General features: G+C 48.3%; 1 protein-coding gene and 1 long non-coding RNA gene across 2 annotated transcripts in view; one reads left to right on the top strand and one right to left on the bottom strand.

Annotated features, from left to right (window-relative positions):
• Positions 1-939: 939 nt before the first annotated feature.
• The window catches only part of CCNY (cyclin Y), a 121,750-nt gene continuing 110,329 nt past the window's right edge, over positions 940-12,360 (top strand). The window contains exons 1-2 of the mRNA XM_070802031.1: positions 940-1,055; positions 1,471-1,577. The gene's annotated coding sequence lies outside the window, so the exon portion shown is untranslated. The remainder of the gene's footprint in view (positions 1,056-1,470; positions 1,578-12,360) is intronic.
• LOC139186655 (uncharacterized) lies at positions 4,914-12,207 on the bottom strand. The gene is made up of 2 exons (XR_011570325.1): positions 12,095-12,207; positions 4,914-7,420 (listed from the first exon to the last, which is right to left on the bottom strand). It is a non-coding gene; the product is annotated as an uncharacterized lncRNA (long non-coding RNA).

The raw sequence follows: 12,360 nt of genomic DNA, 5'->3' as shown, positions 1-12,360 counted from the left end.
TGGGATTCTGGGGCAAGAATACTGAGTGGGTTGCCATTCCTCCTCCGGGGATCTCCTTGACCCAGGGATTAAACCCATATCTCCTGCACTGGCAGGTGGATTCTCTACCACTGAGCCACCTGGGAAGCCTGTGGAGTAGATCAGAAGCAGTGAATTAGAAGGGACCAGCAGGTGAAATAATAATGTCATCTGGCTGAGAAACAAGAATTCTAAGAAGCAAAACTAGCACTTTGGATTATTACAATATTCAATAATGTATACTTAACGATGCTTTGGAATGTAATGAAAACCTTAAATTATGTCTGATTTCCCATTCACAAGGAGGCAGACATCTATACACATTTTAGAAAACAGCCACTGATAAATATGTAAGTACTGAAACGTCTGGTTATATTATTTCTGAAACGAAGAGTGCTATCAAAAATGGTGAAACTTTTCCAAGGGTCCTTTAAGGAGGTCTTTTCATTTACCCAGGAGTTTACTTAAATGGTCTGGACCTCTTCCTATAATGCCACATCAGTGAGACATTGCTGTTTCCATGTATAATGATCATACAGGGGCCTTTTCAAACTTAAACCATGATGTAATAAGGACATACACTATGCCAGAATGATATTTTCAGGTAACCGTGTTTGTATGGTAGTGAAATGTTTATTAATTAAGGAAAGCACTAATCCGTTGAGTTGGGAAAACATTCTCCAAACCATTGGAGAACAACAGGTCTAACAGATAATTACCATTTGGGGGTGTATATTGAACTGTCTTATGTACAGAGCACTAGGAGTCTGAGAGAAGTGAGGAGGTGACATACGGCCTGAGAAGGGTCATGACCTAGTTATGACACACAAGGGACATTATTACAGTGTGTGGGCTGCACGTGGGAAGAGGGGGTGGTCAGAGAGGTGTGCCCTTTATCCCGGGCAAGCCAGGCCTGGGGTCCTGGAGATGCACGGTGAGCTGGGAGGCAGATGAAATGGTTGTTGGAAAGCTTACTCAGGGCTCACCATCAGAGATCAAAGTCAAGATTAGGGAATCCAGAGTAACCCGAACAGAAGGTATTGTGACTGAGACTACATAAGTCACTGATGGTTAATGGGCTTCCAGGTGGCACAGTGGTAAAAGAACCCACCTGCCAAAGCAGGTGATGTAGGAGATGCGGGTTTGACCCCGGGTTGGGAAGATCCCCTGGAGTAGGAAATGGCAACCCACTCCAGTATTCTTGCCTGGAAAATTCCACGGGCAGAGGAGCCTGGCGGGCTATAGTCCATGGACTCGCACAGTTGGACATGACTGAACACGGTGCCCTGATAGTTAAAACGGCAGAGGCGTGTGGGGACATCTCACATAATGAGGTTGTGCGTGCCCATTTTTTTTTAATGTTTTCCCATCTTGAAATGGGAAAAGTGCTGCTGTCCTTTGTTTGCCCCACATCCTGGCCCCTTTGTGAAGTCGGCTGTGTTGTCATTTTAGGGTCACGGTGAGGAAACTGGGCGGTGAGCCCGACGTCTCTTCAGTCACATCATGTCAGGAGCTGAACTGGGACTGGAACTCCCTGCCCTGGAGCTTTCTGCCACCAGGTGAGCCTTGGTCCTGTTATTTTCCAGTGCTAAACATCTTCTCCTTCCTAGAAAAAGCTTTTGTTTCTAATAAAAAAAAAGCTTTTTGTTTCTAAGACACTGCCCACTATGTGGGCTGTGAAGCCTGGAGGGTAGCAAACTCAAACTTGCAGGTTAGTACCCTGGTTTCCTCAGCAATGTTAGGAGGTGGCCTGAAACTAAGGTGACTTGGTTTTTGAAAAGTCTTTTTTAGAGACACTAGATTTTTGGTGGCTGGCACTGAGACTTCTATTCAGTACAGATTCCATACTAGCCAATAATCCTTGGCTGGACTGATGATTTCTATCTACTACTAAGTCGCTTCAGTTGTTTCCGACTCTGTGCAACCCCATGGACTGCAGCCTACTAGGCTTCTCTGTCCATGGGATTCTCCAGGCAAGAACACTGGAGTGGGTCACCATTTCCTTCTCCAATGCATGAAAATGGAAAGTGAAAGTGAAGTCGCTCAGTCGTGTCCGACTCCTAGCGACCCCATGGACTGCAGCCTACCATGCTGCTCCATCCATGGGATTTTCCAGGCAAGAGTACTGGAGTGGGGTGCCACTGCCTTCTCCCTGATTTCTATCTAGGTGAAGGTATTCATCTGTTTTACAGGCAATGAAGCAATGGCTTTTGCATGTACATCTGACACTTCAGTGAATATTTCAGAAAATCACTCAAATGTAAGACTACTGAGATTGCTTATGTTATTTAAGGCTTTTAAAAAATTAACTGGATTGGTAGGGAATGAATCTTGGCCACATTTTCTTTTTCAACTCTAAGTTCCCTTATTCACTAGTTGTATCTTTAAACCTAAGTTACCACTCGTTGATTACAAACAGTTCAAGGCATTAAAGTATTCTAGAATGTTCTGCAAACAAGTGCAGTTTAGGATGTATACTTACAATTAATCGCAAGGTGGAGTGGGCTCCCTTACTTCCTAACTCACCTCAATGGTAGAGAAAATAACCTTGGAGCTATGTTCTACGGATAAATGAAGCATTTTACCTTGGTCCAGGTCAAGTTGCTATCAGAGTCAATACTTCCCCTGTAGATTTTCCAGGGGCCTGTTTTGGAGAGGGAGGGGTCACTGGAAAATAAAGTGACAGAAGAGCACTGGTGGCACAACAAAGAGTCTTGGTTACCCCACAGCGGCCTTACAAACGCCAGCGGCTGCCATGGAAACGGGCCACCGGGTGGGTGGAGCACACACACTCGGAGCAGGTATTTAGCCTGAGCTTGGGGCCATTTTCCTTCTTTTGAACAAAGGTCCACATCCTGGGTTAACTTGGCTCAGTGTTTTCTGTCTTCTAGGAGGTGATTCAGGGAGTTGTGCAAATGACTGGTTTGTGTAATTATGGCTCCCTGATTCAGTTGAGGTGGTTTCTTTATATAAGCAGATATTTATAAATTGTTTGAGCTGACAGTGATATTGCTCATGTTTTCAATACTGTGATTCCCTTAAAAATTCTGCTTAAAAATACCCAGCTTCTGTAGTTAAAAAGTTTGAAGAGCAGTAATAAGCCATCCCCCCAAGTTTCATATTTACTTCTCTACAACAACCAAAACCTCAACAGCGATTATGGAGATGAAGGAAAAAAAAATTCCCAAGTACTTCTGTCTGCTGAGAGCAGGGTGGGGTTAGCTGATCCAGCTGGAAGCTTTCTAAGAAGGCTGAGTGTTCAAGGACAGGGTCTCAGGCTGCACTGCTTACCTCCCCTGGCCCCCTCCAGCCCCACACCTGGGCCAGATCCATGTGAGAAAGTGCCCCTGCATTCAGACTTCCAAGGGCTACGTCACAGGAGATGCTGGGCTAAAGGCATGGGTTTTTCCTGAATAACGCTTCTCAACCTTGCTGCCTTTGGTTGGGAGGGCTGAGTTCCACAGAAATAACAAGGCTCCCCTCTCTTCAAGTCTAGAACTAATCCTAAGCAGTCACTCCCAAACCACTTCAAAAAGAGGAAAGGAGAGAAGCAAGGCTCACTAGAATGTGTCTCTTTTCCACTCAAAACATCTGCAGAATCCTCTCTCGTTATTCCAATCTGCTTTCCTGAGCTCCTGTTCAGTGATTCCTGGAGGTGGGGCAGGAGGGTGATCTTGCAGACAAGATCCCCACTTTGGCCATTTCTCAGTAGTGTGACCTTCCACAGATTTAATGATCAGAATTAGTGTCTTTATTTGTAAAATGGAGGATAGAAGCATAGGCTTGGTAGTAAAAACAAACAAAAAAACTTAGAATCCAGCAGGTGTTCAATAAATGACACCTTTCACCATCATATTGGCACCATTTCTCTGTAAAATGGAGAATAAAAGCATAGGCTTGGTTTTACATATATATGTATATATACATATATATAAACAACCAACTTAGCATGCACCAGGTGTTCAGTAAGAGATGCCTTTCATCATCATCTTGGCATCACACTGCTTCTGTGGCCTTTCCTGGAACCCTCACCAGGTGTCAAGCAGGAGTCATTTTTGCCTTGAGGATTTTCATGTGCGTGTGATGTTTTGGTGGGAGGGGGTTGGCACTCTGGAAAATTACTGATGAGGCCTTCGTACTTATCTTTCCTTTCCAGGCCTGCGGACCCAAAGTCATATTCTGAATAAGCCCTGCAGACACATTGCTAAGGGGAATATGGCAGGAACATTAGAGGAAGAGGTGGGATGGGGGCGGGTAGTGCACAAAAGTCGCTGTAGACCAGCAGCCATCCATCACTGGGCAACAGCCTGTGGCTGCCTTGCCCCCTGGTCATGTCTGCGCCCTCCCCCAGATGGTGTTCTCAGTTGACAATGCCATTCTCTTCTGCCAATGACCCTTCAGCACGGAAAGCTTGCAGAAGTCATGCTGTCTCCTATGTGCCATTCTGTGTCTCCTTGTAAGCCCTTCAGCCCACATCACTAATATAAATCTGTTAACTGTTATGATTAAATAAAAAGTTCATGTGTCTGCGTGGACATGCCGCACACATAGGGTCGAATGACTGCATGCTTCCTTTCACACAGCACCCACATCACAAAACAGCAACTGGAACAGATCACACAGTAACCATGCACCGCAGCCCTGAAAATCTGAATATTCACTGACTTGCAGTTACATTCCAGTCAAACTTGCCTGGGAAGCAAAAGGGTCGGAACTGCCTTAATAAAGAGAAGTCATTTCATCCTGTTGCTACCTCCACACCTCTATGTGACTGCAGTTCTTTAGAACTTTCCTTCCTCATCTTGGCATTAGCACTTTGCTGTCATTCATTTTCCCAGTACTACTGACCTGGGCCCTTGAACTCTTTAATCAACAGACATTGACATGAGACCAGATGAGAATTTCTGACAAGGTTTTATGGCAGCTCACACTGCAGCACAAGGGAAGAAAGGCAAGGATCAGGTGTCCTTGCCTATCTGCTCCTTCACAAAGAGCTCCCTGGGTCTTTACATGGGGTGACGGTGAGAATGGATCTGCAGTCCAGGCAGGGGGCATGGCTCAGATGGTCTGTCCCTCCTCCTTGGCAGTGCCATATGAATAAATTGTGCAGTTTTTTGCTTTCTGCATTAGCACTTCAAAATGGCAGACTTGCCGACTACCGCCACTGGGAAGGGTGTGTAGTGGTCAACATCGGCCTACTGCATAGGCGGGAGGTTGTTTTTAATCACTTGCAGTTAACTTATCGCCTTCAGCACCATGTTGTTTAAGGAAGCTTCACCCCTTGGTCAGTCTACGGATGCCAGCTTCCTGTTGTTCAAGGAGGCGCTGTCCAGGGGCAAGTGTCCTGGCAGATGACCCAAGATCCCAGCTGATCTCATTTTCCTTTGAGGGGTTCTACACCCTTTGTTCTTAAGGGTCAAGGAGCCGAATGTCTCTTCTACTGGAGCTTCTTCCTGCCGAGACCCTAGCCTAGCTGAGAGGTGCAGAAGTCCCTCGCTGACTGTTCCAAAGACCTACAGGGACCAGGGTCACCTTCTAGGAATGGGTTTAAATCCTTGGGCCATCAGGAGCCTCACTTGGAACTGTTGAAGCATGGAAGACACAAATCTAACTAAAGATTAAACAGGCAGGCTCTGAATAATAGCAAAAGAACTACCACCACTAGAGGGCCCAGGAGAGGCAAGAACCAAGGAATGTAACAGGATGAAGCCTTTGACTGAGTCCCATATAGTTTGGGCAGTGGGGTAGCTGAACCCACATAGCCATTTAACTTGTTCATGAATTTCCTGAGTATTTACTTCAACTTCCGCTGAGTTGTTGATGCATGTTCTACAAGTTTTGTTAATCACTGCATAGACACCCCCTTGTTCATCCAGAAGATGATCCAGGGTTATTGTCAAACACAACATTGGCTAAGGATCTGGGGACTCTTGGAGACCCCTTAAAGGCATCACCAGTTGTTTTTTTGGCTGCACCAGGCATATCTTGCAGGATCTTCGCTCCCTGACCAGGGACTGAACCTGCACCCTTGGCAGTGAAAGCATGGAGTCCTGACCACTGGACCACCGGGGAATTCCCATCACCGTTTTTTGAGACCAGGTTTTCTATGGCCTGTGTGAGGTTTCTTAAGATTGTTTCGTGATAGGCAAAACCCCTCAAGGGGCAGCCAGACCTATGGCCGCCCAAATTCCTGCCAGGACTAGTCTGAGTGCCCAGTTATGTCTGTTTTGAGAGGTGGCATTATTATATGCAGTGGTGCTTTGTCCTTTAGCGCCCAATCGGCCCAAAGTGCATTCTCCTCGGAAGTGAACATTGTCTAAGCATGGGTAGGCCATTGCTCGGAGAGGCCAGGAGAAGGAGGAATTTGGGCTCCCTTCAAAGGGTAGTTTATTCTGCGGTGGACCACAGAGGAATAGATATCCGGCAGGGGTACAAGCTTGGCGGGGTGAAGTAGAATTAAACCATCGACGTAAAAGGGCACCCCAACGAGGGGCATTACTGCACCTGGGGGACAAAGGCCCTCCTTCTAGCAGTCCCCCATCTAGTTCTGAGTTTTCCTCTATTTCCTCCTCATCACTGAAAGCAGAGGGGGTCTGATAGGTGAGCCTCCAGGCCGGGGCTGCTGTTCCTCTCCAATGCGTACAAGATGTGTTGGGCTGGGTGCCTGGGGAGAGCAGAGATGAGTCCACACACCAGTGAGTCTGGTTAGGGGTGCAGGAGGAGCTTAATGTGGAAAATGACATTGGATAAATAGACAGTGAGCTTCCTGCATCAATAAGGCAGGCATCTGTCTGGCAGGGGCAACAGGGTTTTCCTTGCCCTGTGCAGAGAAAGGGCCGCTTGATCCAGAGACCCGTTTGGTTCCAAGGGTCTGTAAGCTCTACACACCCCATTTCCTCGTGATCTTCAAGATCCACTATTAGAAGCAGTGTGTTCCTAACCGGTTCAGAAGTCAGGGTGAGATTGACATCCTCATCTACCGGCACAATTTGGAGCTGAGGAATCCCCTCTTGTGGGTGGGGATGACAGGTCCAACAACTGGAGAGATTATTTCCTGAGGCCAAAATGCTGGAGAAGTTGACGACTGAGTTCTCTCTCCAGGTTCCCCTCTCCTCGTTGTTTTGTCCCCAACCCCTCCTTAGGAGAAGGGCCAGGAGAAGAGTCCATGTTTCCCATCCTGTCATTGGTTCTGGTCTTCTAGGCTCTGAGGGTCCAAAACTGCTTATCTGGGGGGGGGTGGCTGAGCAAACCAGGAATATGTGACCGAAAATGCAATGACAAAATTAGCAACCAGAAGTCCAGCCTAATGCATCACTTTTTACTCATCAGTTGGTGGTGCTTTTCTTCTGCATAAGAATCTCAGGTCTTCGACTGGCTCACAGGTGTGTTCTTCCGTTGTAGCCTGTGGGGTTTTTGGAGGCAAGAGATTTAATCTAGTTAAATGTAACTAACTAGGTATTCCTTGTAGTTCACTGGCAGTGAGGGTAGCTAAAATTACTCCTTAGAGGCCCTTCCATTTTGGTAGCTGATCTTCAGGGGATTCCCTCCTTCCAAGTTTTAAGAACTTGGTCCCCAAACTTAAGTCATAAAGAAGCTGCCCCTCTGTTGTATCCCTAGTGGGCGCTGGTGGTGCCTTGTTGGCACTAGCCAAGGCTGCTTCGTGATCCTGTTCCAGGTTAACAGTACATTTGTAGGCACTGGCTCAATTCCTCACACCAGTGGTAAGGAAGTGCCTCTGCTAGGTCATGTCAAATAGGCTAAACTTCAGGATACCCTGGAAGCAATGTGTACCCCAAGGAGTGCAAGAGGAACCAGGGCTCATGAGTCTCTTGGCAAAGTTTTGTTAAGGTTTTCTTTAACGTATGGTTCATTTTTCCCTACTTTTTCCTGAAGATTGGAGGTGCCAAGAGGTGTGTAGATTATAGCTAATCCCCAAGGTGTTTGTTAGGCCTTCCTTTGCTATGAAGGAGGGCCCATTATGGCTCTGGAGGGATTTTAGAAGTCTAAACCAAGCAACTGTCTGTCTCCTTTAAGAAAGACTCACAGACTTCAGTGGCCTTTTCAGATTGAATGGGGAAGACTTCCAACCATCCTGCAAAAGTATTGATGGACACAGGAAGATACTTTTATCCTGACTGTGGGGGGATCTGGGTGAAGTTCAATTGCCAGTCTTCCCCCAGGTCTATCCATTGGTGTTGAACTGGCTTGAGTAACGAACCAGGGATTGCATGGCCTTGCAGATTATTACGGGGATACAAATCACAAACAAGGGTCACTTGTTTTATTGTTCCTTTAAGCCCCTTTCCTGAAAAAGTCCTTAGTATCAAGTCCCATAGTGCACTCCTCCCATAGGTGGTGGCATCATATGAACCCTGATGAACCTTCATTGTTAGGCTCCAGGGATAAGAAAGTTGTCATCCTTTCTATACCAGCTTGTTCCAGCCTTCTTATAGCTCCATTTTTCAGCATCCTCTTGTTCCTGTGGGGAATACTGGGGAAGGCAGGCCATTCAGGGTGGGGAGACAATCACTAGGGCCATGATTTGGTGATGCTCTGCACTTGCACTGTGTGTTTAGGGACTTGCTCAGCTTTGTTCTTTCTTTGGGTTATAAAGGACCTGTCCTTCCGAAGGCCCTTACAGGGAATTACTGGCGCCTGGGTCAGGAACTGCACTGCTTCTAAAAGAGCTAAGATTAAATCTTCATGTTTGATGGCAGAATCTTGAGCAGTTAACATTCCTGTCTCTCTCCAAATGGCAGCATGAGCATGTACATATCATATGGAATCCATATTTAGAATCAGTAAAAATATTTTTCTGGGCTGAAGTCTGGGTGGTGGGGCCTTGGCTTCGCTGATTTTATATAAGCTAACTATGTGTGCTGTGCTTAGTCTCAAAGTCGTGTCCGACCCATGACGACCACATGGACTGTAGCCTGCCAGGCTCCTCTGTCCATGGGTATATCTAGGCAAGAATACTAGAGTGGGTTGTCTTGCCTTCCTCCAGGGGATCTTCCCAACCCAAGGACTGAACCCAGGTCTCCAGTATTGCAGGTGGATTCTTTACCATCTGAGCCACCAGGGAAGCCCTAACTATAGCAGCCTGCCATTTGGATTCCCATCTCTATAAACTACTCCCGTCAATGAACCGTTCAGCCTCAGGGTTGTCATCAGGTTCATCCAGAAGACTGGATCTGACAGAATAAGTTTGTTTTACTGTCTCTGTACACTGATGCAATAAATTTCCATTTTCAATAGCTGGGAGAAGTGCTGGGTTTAAGGCTTGGCACACCTTTAAAGTAATATCAGGGGCATCCATTAGAAGAACCTGGTATTTTGCTAACCTCCCTCTGGTTCACCAATGGTATCCTTTGGCTTCTAACACAGACTGCACCTGATGAAGGGTTAATTTATCTAGATGTTGTCCCAGGGTGAGCTTGCAAGCCTCACTGACCAGTAGGGCCATGCTGCTAACGCCTGAAGGCAGCTGGGGCATCCCAAGGCTACTGAGTAGAACTGTTCTGAGAAGTAAGCCACTGGCCGTTGATCTGCTCCCAATTTTGGGGTCAGGACTCCTAGTGCTATCCCTGCCCTCTCATGGATAGGGTGAAGGGTTTGTCTAAATTTGGAAGCCCCAGTGCTGGTGCTTTGCTCAACTCAGTCTTGAGTCTCAAAGTGCTATTGGTGCTCCCTACTCCACTGAAAGGGTTCCCTTTCTCCCTTCAGAGCTTCATACATAAGGCCATGCTTGGAATCCAGATACGGCAGAACCCAGACATTCCGAGAAAGCCTCGGAGTTGTCTCTCTGTGGCTGGAGGTGGTAATGCACGAACTGCTGTTTTCTGATCTATGGCCAGGGGGTCAAAACAAACCCTAAACATTGAACCTGTTGTAAAAGATCAGGCTTTGTTGAGGAGACTTTATATCCCCTTTCTGCCAGGAAACTTGGGACCTTAACAGTATTCTGATCTGAATCTTGCCTTATCTCACAACTTATTAATGGTCAGACATGAGTTTCAGCAAACTCTGGGAGACAGTGAAGGACAGGGAGCCTGGTGTGCTGCAGTCCATGGGGACACAAAGAGTCGGACATGATTTAGTGACTGAACAACAATTAATAGGTCATCAACATACTGGAACACAGCCTTCCACATTACAGGCCCAGTTCCATCAGTTCTTTTGCTAATGCATTTCCAAAGAGATGGGGGCTCTAGAGAAAGCCCCAGGGAAGCACTGTCCAAGTGCTTCCAGGGTATCAAGTTCCCTCCATTCAAAGGCAGAAAGGTGTGAGAGTCTGGATGAAGGGGGACAAAGAACATGCATCCTTGAGGTCTAGGAGAGAGAAGTACTGAGCACCCCTGGCATTTAGGTGAGTTGGGTGTATGTATGGGTTTGGCACTAACGGGTGAATGGGGTGGATGACCCATAAGTCTTGTACAAACCGGGGCCAAAACATATCCCTGTGAGGCTTTTTGGATGGGAGAATTCGAGTGCTGTAATAGGACTGACTGGGGTCAGTGGGCCTGTGTTTTAGGAATTTGGTGAGCAAAGCAGCAGTTTGATCTGCGACCCCTCCTCCCTGACAAGGTCTCAGGCTTTAAAAGATAGTGCCTCTACCAGGGGTATCTTCCCACAGGCTTGACCTCTATCTCCATCCAGGGAACAAGCTTTGCCTTTTCTGGAACAGATATAGTTCCAAACCACAGGATCCACCTGTTCCCTAATTTCTTGGGGAATATTTTCATGACTAATGGGTGGGGCATCTGGGGCTACTAACAAATGCATTCTCTGTTCTGATTTTCTGTCTTCTTGGCTCTTACCTGGTTCTAAGAGTATACTAACTCCCAGTTTATTTAGCAAATTTCTTCTGAGGCGGGGACGAGGCCACTCAGGCATATACAAAAAAGAATGAGAGATGAGATGACACCAGCTGCAAACTCACAGGTAAAGGGGAGGGGGTGTAAATCATTTTACGTTTGGCCGCCCATTAATCCCCAGTTAGTACAGTCGCGTTAGAGACGCGGGTGGGCTGGGGACAGCACAGCCGGGCAAGTCAGAACAAGGACACCGACCACTTATTCCAATAAACGGCAACAATACACTTCAGACATGGAGCTTTTAAAATACGGAGTAACAAAAAGAAGGGAAAGCACAAGTTTAAAAAAGAATAAACTCGTCCAGAATTAGACAATACCATGTTTACAGTGCCTCTGGCAAGCTGTACACATTGCGGATGCCGAGCATTTGCTCCCTTTTGTTACCAGTTAGCACCTGCGTGGACACGTCGTGTTTCTGGGCCTCAGTTTCCTTGTATGGAGAATGGGGTCACGCCAGGTTCCACCCGCTAAAGCATTCTGTCCCCGGTCTCAGGATGCCTTCCCCGGCCATTTGGAAAGGGGGGGAAGGGTTGTTTCAGCTGCCTTATTTTGTCCTTCCGAGAGGCGAGGGGACCACCCTGCAGTGTGTGTGTGTGTGTGTGAGGAACCCTGCAGTGTGTGTGTGTGTGAGGAACCCTGCAGTGTGTGTGTGTGTGAGGATGGGGACCACCCTGCAGAGTGTGTGTGTGTGTGTGTGTGTGTGTGTGTGTGTGTGTGTGTGTGTGGATGCGGACCACCCGGCAGTTTGTGTGTGTGTATGAGGATGGGGACCACCCTGCAGAGTGTGTGTGTGTGTGTGTGTGTGTGTGTGTGTGTGTGTGGATGCGGACCACCCGGAGTGTGTGTGTGTGTGTGTGTGTGTGTGTGTGTGTGTGTGTGTGTGGATGCGGACCACCCGGCAGTTTGTGTGTGTGTGGCAGGATGGGGACCACCCTGCAAAGTTCTCGCACCCACAGCCGACTGCGTGGTGGAGTGAACAGGAGAGCCTGGCGCACCTGACGATAAACCTGCTGAGAGCGCGGCGCGGCCCCGGCCCAAGGTACATTCTGGGCTGACGACGGGCGGCTGAGGACGGGAGAGCGCCCCAACCCTGCCCATTAACTCTGACCTCTGAGAGTTTAAAGGAGAAAAAAAAAAAAAAATTCCCACCCTCCACCCCGACTCCCATCCGCCGCTGCCAGTGGCCCAGGCGCCGCACGCACCTCTCTTCCCTGCGCCGGTTCCTCGCGACACCACTGCACCGCCGGCGCGAGCGGGCGGAAGGCCGCCCCCTCCTCCGCATCCGCTTCCAGGGCAGAGGGCGGGGCGAGGCCGGGTGGGCGGGGCGAGGCCGGGTGGGCGGGGGCGAGGCCGGGTGGGCGGGGCGAGGCCGGGTGGGTGGGGCGAGGCCGGGTGGGCGGGGCGGCCCGCGGGTGGGCGGGGCGCGGGGCGGGACCGGGCCCGCGGGTGGGCGGGGCGCCGGGGGCGC

The sequence above is a fragment of the Bos indicus genome, chromosome 13 (assembly GCF_029378745.1).
Source record: "Bos indicus isolate NIAB-ARS_2022 breed Sahiwal x Tharparkar chromosome 13, NIAB-ARS_B.indTharparkar_mat_pri_1.0, whole genome shotgun sequence".
Lineage (NCBI taxonomy): Eukaryota > Metazoa > Chordata > Mammalia > Artiodactyla > Bovidae > Bos > Bos indicus.
Note: the sequence above shows the minus strand (reverse complement) of the source record. Positions and strands in the feature narration are given on the sequence as shown.